Genomic DNA, 8,329 nt, shown 5'->3' with positions numbered 1-8,329 from the left:
TCGCCTCGCCTCGCCCGCTGCGCCGGGCACAGCGCGGTGCACAAAGGAGCGGGCTGAGCCGCAGCCCCCGCCGCGGCGCGAGGTGAGAGCGGGGCCCCCGAGGGCCGCAGTCTCCGTGCAGGGTGGGGGGGACGTGCTGGCGCCCCGGGAGTTGGCGGGCGCGAGGCGCTGGGGGGCTTGTTTTCTCTCCGTGTATTTTTAAGCAATGATTAATCTTTTTTTTTGTGGGGGGGGGGCACGTCCCCTCTCAAGTGCTCGCAGCAGCTCCAGGCCAGCCCCTCGCCTGCCAAACCTCTGCCTCGCTGGGCCTCATCGGCTCCGGGCTCAAACTTGGCGAGCGGGGTCCCCCTTTTTTGTCCTTTTTCTTTCTTTTTTTGTTTTTTTGAGCCGGTGGAAGGCGGTCGGCTGAGCCCTGCGGTGTAAAGAAGGGAAGGAAGGGGGATGTTGTACAGGCTGGAATAGCATGCAGGTGCGGTCGCCACTGGCTGAGGTTTTCCTTTGCAAAAAAAAAAAAAAAAGAATTGGATAATACTAGCTGGATGTACCAAGGGCTGTTGTGCCGGTGGCGCTGACTGTCAGAGCCCGGGGAGGGGGATGAAGAAAGAGAGATACTCCAGCTTATTTCCAGGGTTGCGGAGAATGCTGCTTGCCGGGACATGTGCAGTCACATTTTTCTTTGAGGATTTTTTTAGCATGTGGACTACTGTGCATTGCCATGTGCCTGGCAAAGCCCTGCTCCACTTTTCTATGGGTATGCAAAGTGACGGATTGGTGGCAATGTGTGCCCACGTACGTGAATTCAAGATTTAGTCCGCCGCGCTCTGGCCAGCGGCAGCGTTAACGAGAGGAGCCGTGAATGATGTCCAGCTTTGGCAGGATTACTGACAACCTATCATAATGGCTCCTTGGGAGTCATTCTAATCTGTTGTGTTAATGAGCCACAAACTAGTTTCAAAGTAGACCTTGACATGGCAAGAGAGTAAGTGCTCCTCTGAAACCGTATTGAAAATCTGCTTATTTATGTGCTACCCTGGATGTAATAAATAATAAAATCTAATAATCTGCTGAAGGGAGAAGGTCACTGGAACAGAATGTTGTCAAAGAATAATGGTTTCCTTTTGTAAATCAATGTGAATACAAATTCGGAGCATTTATGTAAAATAAGTGGATGTTCATTTTCCAAGCAGGAAGACTTGATCCTGCAATGTGTAATTACCACGACCTTATAAAACTCCATTCTGATGGTATCATAAATGTTTTAACGACACTATAAAAAGAATGGAGACTCAGTTATTTTAGCTGATGAATTTTGGTGTAGTAATTTGACACTTGTTCGGTAATGGATCTTTTCTCTTTGATATGTGTTTGTAACTCACAAAGGCCGTGGACCTGAAGTCACTTACAGATGTACCATAAGCATGGCACACAATCCCATCAGTTTTAGATGTTAGTAATCTGTTCAGATTATTGCAGGATAGGACCACAAAAGTTACCAGATATAGCAACAGAAAAAGTGCCCCGTCAGCCCAAGTACCACTGATCTCCTACTTATTTTTTTTGTTTAAAGAAAGGAAATGTGGTGGGTAGCATACAGAGACAAGCATAGCCATAAAAATGTAGTTTAGAAACATACTGTTTTTCTGTTTATCCATTTATAGACAATTACAGCAAGAAATTTAAGTGAAGTGCAGTATATATGAAATTTAGACTGGTAACGGCTTGGTTTTTCCTCTTGAAGAAATTTGAAAAAAACCCCACTGTTAACTGAGTTTTCAAACTATTTAGAAGAAGGGAGGAATACAAAAAGTTAAGACAGGTAGAGTTGGAGAAACAAGACAGGAAGCTACAGATTAAATTAGTGACTTCTCCTGAATCCAGCTGTAGAAGGACCAAAGCAAATCACCTTTGGGTAGGCATTCTGCAACTGAGGATCTCCAGGAAAGGCCACTGAAAGGCCACGTTGGATTTAGGGTTGGCCCTACTCCATCACAATTTCACTTAAGTTCCAAGAATGCATCATTATTAATCAGTTTTTAGTTCTGGAAGTTTTTATTTTGCATTTGTGTCCTTTCTTTTAAGTTTTTTGAACACAGTGGGTGGTATAGATTTCATTTTGTTTAATCAGTGAACAAGAGAAATTTGAAAAACAACCTGATTATGGATTTCTATGTCATACGGTAATGATGGGTATCATGAATTTCATTCTTCACCAGTATGAACTTTCACATTTCTCTGAATTAACTCAGATGTTACCAAGCCTTGGGCTTGCTAATAAAGTCCTTCTGATCCTGAGAGACAGGATTGTAAGCAGGCCAGAGGCTGAATTTGGGATAAGTGTGAGGGAATGATGAAACGGGTAGTTCGCACCTCTTAGAGCTGTTGCTTCAAGCTGATTGAAGACTGACTGGACAATACTGGCTTATGTTTGGGTCCTATTTTGACAGTAGTCTTCACAACTGTATGACATGGAAAGCGTGCATTTTAAAAATGAAAGTTGGATGTGACAAACAAATGACACCTCCAGAAAAATTGTACCAGTTTGCCAAGTCTTACAAGCTAACACAATTCATCCCTCGATACAGACGATAGCAGCAAGTGTAAGAGCTATCAGTTTAAGAGCTATTGGTCCTCATGCCACATCTTGTCTACAACAGTCTCTGGTTCTAAGCATTGACAGAGTTATTCCTGAGGCTAATTTTTGGCAAGATAATAGCAAGAGCTGGAGAAAACACACCGCTCTCATTGGCTGATTGTTATCTTCACCAGATTGCATTCACCAAGTCTTCCCTTTTCAACTGAGAAGAAAAAGTATAAATATGGTATATTTACATAAATTTATTACATCTATTCATTTTCAAGTACACTGAGAAAGTAGTATTTTCTTCTTCATTCCAGTACAGATGGTCTGGTATGTCACATCAATAATTCAGCTCTATACAACCACCAGCATGCTCCCTTCTGTTTGCACCGCCTTCATAGGTCACCTTGGTTTACTGATTACCTGTAACAAATGAGGAAGTGGCAAAGACACTGGGGAGTTGGGAGAAGTCCAATGATTAATCTATCTCTGACATAAAGGGTTCTTACCGTGCTGTTTAGCAGTCTGGATGGGAAGATGAAGACCCCTGCTATCTTCTGCCTTTGCATCATCTGGATTACGGAATTTCTAAGAAGCATCTCTTTTGCAGTGCGTGAAGCTTTTAATTTTCTTCACAAAAAGAATGGGTGGATTCGTATCACCCTCATGAGATTCAGGATAATGGGATCAGAATGGAAGGAACCACCCAAAATGTCATCCCTCAAAAAGATTGTCCCACGTGAAGAACTTCACAACATTGAAAGCAATGTGTGTGACTTCATGATAACTCCTGGCTGGCCGTGAGGCACATTGGCTACCATCAAAGAAGCTATTGTCCGGCCTCTGTCAAATAAACCAAGTTTGGATAACAATGTCCTGGAGGACTCGCCTCCTCTTTCTGAGAAGGATCATTGAGAAGGTGATAGTAGGGCAATTCCAAAAATACAGATCACCATCAAAAGACTGGTCACAGCACAGGCAATAGGAAAAGGCAAACCATCTGTAATGCTTACCCATCTTTAACAATCTTTGGCACCATTAGTAATGAGACATTTCTTATTCAACTGTAACACTCAGCACTTGAAGGCAGAATAGAATAGTTCTGTTCATTTCTGTCTGCTCCTCCCTCAGAGTTGGGGGATGACTGTCTGACTGCTGCAGATTCTGCAGATTCTCCCAGGGCTTTCAGCTGTGAGGTTAAAAACCAATCATTTTATCTTGTCATTCCACATCTGCGACACCTCTGAAGAAATCACATGAAGATATGGACTGCAGGATAATCTATGCATTGATGATACCCACTTTGTATTTCTTATTATCTAAGATACGAACATTGCCAGATACACAGCAATTGAGATCTGGATGATTGCAACTCAGCTAGAATGAAAAAGAGATAATTAAAAAAAACCCCACAGCACTTTGAGGAACTGACAACTGAGGACTACCAAGAAAGGCCACACTGAATTTAGGACTTGGCCTGCTCGATCATGAAAACAACCTGATTGCGTCTTTCAATGTTATATGTTAACGACAGGTATTGGCTTCCACTCTGTGACTGGCCACATTTTGCCTTCTCTTTTCACATGCAGACTTTAGTTAAGTCCCTATGTTTCTAATGATGTCTTAGCAAGCCTGTCAAGCTGAAGGCTAGTTCGACTCTTTGTGAAAGCCAAATGGAAATTCCAGCCAGTACAGAAAACCATTCACTGTCATTGGAATAGTCCAATGAAATCACATAGTGAAAAGATGCAAATATAGGCACCATGTGCTCAGCTATGTGAAAGTCAAGATGGTTATGTAATATTCAAAGCTGTATATTACTAGGCTCAGGTTACCTTTATGACCAACTTACTATCCCCAAATGAACTTATCTGCAGAGCTAGAAATCACTACCTGTCAGGTGAGGCTGAGGGCTGTGGAACTAGAAGCATGTTCTCTAGCAGGCTTGTGCTACTGGAATGTGCTGTTTTCAGAAGTATGTTTAAACAGAAGCTTGGACTTATTACGAAACTACTGCAAGATACACGTCTTTGCCCAGGTTTCTCCAGGTACTTCGGAAACCCTGACCTACTGTGTAAATTGGTCATCTTCTTCCTCACTCTGACTGAAAGTGGCAGTCATCAAGGAACTTACGGGTTCTGCTGTTTTCTGGAATATTAAAGGCCATGCTATGGGGTGGTGTTTTGCTGTAGTGGTTGTAGTTGTGGTAACAAATGAAGTCATAGGAAGTCTGTTTGACTGCAGGAGTCAGCTCATTGTTCTCATTGTTCACATGTTCAAATGCTTTACCCAGGCCATATTGGGGGGGGAGGGGGAGGCAAAGGGGCATGTGTGTTCATGCACAGAATAGAACAGTTTAAGTATCAGAGGAAAGTAAGATTAGAAATATTTAAATAAATTTAGGTACAGTAGAAATGTGATCCCTTTACTTGCTTGACTCTTAGTTTGGTAGTTGTTCCTGTCATCTGGAGGCTGACAACCTTTCCAGGCCATGGGCCATAACAATCCTGCTTCAGTCCAGCGAGGATGGGGTCGGTTTGGTGGTGCATCAGCAGCGAGGGGGATTTGCCTGAGTCCATGCTAGGGCCAGGCAGCTGGGAGCAGTTTCAGTACCACTTTCCCACCCCCTACCACTCTCTGGCTAGAGCATAAGCACAGCTTCCAGCTGGCGGGGAACTACCCTGGGGCCAGAAACTACACCCATGCTGCTGCTGCTGCTGCTGCTGCTTCTTTCCAGCCTCCCACTCCCTGGCTGCAGCACAAGTGCAGTGTCCAGTTGGTGGGGAGCTACACTGTGGCTGGGAGCTGAAAGCTGTATCTGCATTACTGTCTCCTCTCCCTGCGCACCTTTGGCTCAGGTGGAGGATGCCCAACCCTAGCTCAGTTCCTTACAGCTAGAAGCTGTGCCCATGGTGCAGCCAGGACTAGGGAGCAGGGAGAAGTGGCGGTGTTGTGAGTGTAGCTTCCAGGTACCCAGCCGCGGTACTGGTACAGACAGAGGAAAACTTTTTGGTTGAGCAGATCAAAACCAGTGGCTCTGCAGACTGAATCTGGCCCACAAGCCTTATATTGCCAACTCCTGCTTTAACCCCATACTTTCATAAGTGGTCCCACTGACTGCAGTGTAGGATTGGACCCTTCATGTAGTCCGGTACTGGCACATATTAGTTAGGATCCAGTCCTGGTTTGACTGAGGTCAGTAGAAGTTTTGTCAACGATTTCAATGAGAACTATATCTCAGCACCAAAGAACAAAGAGAAGGTGTTCTTCTGCTTATATATGTTTTTCTGCTTATATATGTTATAATACTGAGCACTGCGTTACATGGAATATGTTTTTCTTTCTGAGAACTATGAATGATTGCAGAATTCACTGAATAAATATAACAGTGAGGCAAAGAAATGAGTGAATGTAATTATCCTGAATATATGGAAATATGAAGTCAGTTGCAGTGTTCATCAAAGTCCATTACAATGTTCATATTTATGTACAATATAAATATTCTACACTTACGTAATACTAAAATGTGGATGAAGAGAAGTTATAGATTTTTTTAAATGCTGTTAAAATGATTGGCCATCTAATTGATTGTGGGCCTAATCCCACACCTATTGAAGCTAATATCAGAACCTTGCCCATTTATAAATCTTTAGATAATCTCAACTATAGCATAAATAACTTTGATTTAGATATAAGTGATAGAATTTTAAATAACTGGATAATGTGTAAGTATCAAAAGTCTATATAGAAAAAGAACAATTATACCATTGTGTTGTTTTGATGGCATTTAACTTTTCAGATATGATTGCATAGGTAATAATGAAAGGTAGTAAAAATATTGTTTTATCAATAATGCACTCACCTGGAAAGCAGACTTATAATGAAAAGCCAATACATGTATAAACATCTGTTCTCTTACTACATGATAAAAGTAACTAATGCCATAACATTTCTCATGAATATTCATAAAATATTATTGTAGTCAGTGGATATGAAATTGGGCTAAAATACATATATAAAATATGATTCTGTTAATTTCTAGTGAAACAGTTTGTCTAATATGTATGTGATGTAGTTCTGCTGAAACTGTTACAAACTGTATTCACATCATTATTTTCTTAAAATGCTGGAAGTTAGTTGGTAATCATGAAAGTGAGGCAGAGCTTACTCCTTGCTTGAGCCAGGAAATTATGATGTGTGCTGCTTCACAGAATTTCACTTGTAAACTTCTCAGTCCTGATCAGTAGCATACATAAATGGATCTAGGATTTAGAAAAGGGAGTATGACAGATACAGTCAGCACTGTTGTTTAGATTACAGAGGCGGTTCGGGGGGAGTGGCACAGCTATTTCCCCCGACCCCTGGTTGGAGTACAACAGGAACCATCCTGGGACTGCCCCCCACCCTCAGGTCAATCAAGGACAACAGCAGCTAGGAGGTCCCCCTTTTTCCTATGCATATTCCCTGCCCAGTCCCTCCACATTTCCTTGCTAACCTGGGAGCTTCAGCTACGGGGAGTGGCTGCATGGGGTGCAGGACTTCAATGGGGCCATCAACAACAGTAGACAGATCCCCCACCTTCCTGTGTCTGCTCCCTGAGTGTCACCCACTTGGGGAGGGGAGGAGGGAGAGCTCACTGTACTACATAGTGGAAGGTCACTGCAACTGCCTGCTTCCCCTTTCCTTGCCTTCCCTCCCCTCCCCTCCCCACCCTGCCAGGGTATGCCCCGGTAAGCATCCTGTGTTACTTCTAAGGTTTGGTCTCTCATGAAGAGCCTTATATCTATATAGTAGAAGGTGGTGTTGCACAGAAAGACTCAAACTAGCTCTTTATCTGGATGCTATTGAACTAGAAGAAATAGAGCTATGTTAATGCCGAGAGTTAATTAGTTATGCTGAGGACAGGGCTTATTAGCTAGTTTAGGTATTTGCATGGCACTGCCTTGTGCCATGTAGACTCTGGCTTGCAAGCTAGCACACTCAAGTACCTGGGGCATTTCTGCATAGCACTGCATTGAGCCATGTAGACATAGTGAGCATGCTGGCTACACCAAGTACCCAAAGAAAGGATTGGAGGCAATTGCCAAATTTCTTTTCACTTATCACTTGAAATGAGGCTGCAACTCCAAGATCTAGGGAGGTGTATATATCCATTGCACCACTCTATTTTTCTAATATTAAACTTTCCCATTCATAGTATCATATAATAGTATCATAGTGCTTAGGGTTGGAAGGGACCTAAACAGATCATCAGGTCTGACCCCCTGCCCCAGGCAGGAACGGGTGCTGGGCTCATATCACCCTAGCCAAATATCTGTCCACCCTCCTCTCGAAGATCCCCAAGGTAGGGGAGAGTACCTCCTCACTTGGGAGCCCATTCCAGAGCCTGGCAGCCCTAACTGTAAAGTAATGTCTCCTGATGTCCAGCCTGAACTTTCTCTCTAACAATTTGTGGCCATTATTCCTAGTAACCCTGGGTAGTGCCTGGGGGAACAGAGCCTCCCCCAATTCCCGCTGGTCCCCCTGGTGAGTTTGTAAATGGCCACCAGATTCCCTCAGCCTTCTCTTGTGGAGGCTGAATAGGTTCAGGCCCTTTAGCTTCTCTTCATAAGGCCTGCCCCGATGCCCCTCGACCATGCAAGTGGCCCTCCTCTGGACCCTCTCAATGCTAGCCACATCCCTCTTGAAGTGTGGCGCCCAGAACTGGATGCAGTAGTTCAACTGTGGCTGCATAGAGGGGAAGGATCACCT

The 8,329-nt window shown here is 43.6% G+C and overlaps 1 protein-coding gene across 9 annotated transcripts in view; it reads left to right on the top strand.

The window, feature by feature from the left end:
• The window catches only part of ANKS1B (ankyrin repeat and sterile alpha motif domain containing 1B), an 837,577-nt gene that overhangs the window by 703,902 nt on the left and 125,346 nt on the right, over positions 1–8,329 (top strand). The gene's annotated exons all lie outside the window — the stretch shown is intronic.

This window comes from Crocodylus porosus, unplaced genomic scaffold, assembly GCF_001723895.1.
Source record: "Crocodylus porosus isolate Cpor-Errol unplaced genomic scaffold, CroPor_comp1, whole genome shotgun sequence".
Lineage (NCBI taxonomy): Eukaryota > Metazoa > Chordata > Crocodylia > Crocodylidae > Crocodylus > Crocodylus porosus.
The sequence above is the reverse complement of the archived record's forward strand: the minus strand, read 5'-3'. Positions and strand labels throughout refer to the sequence as shown.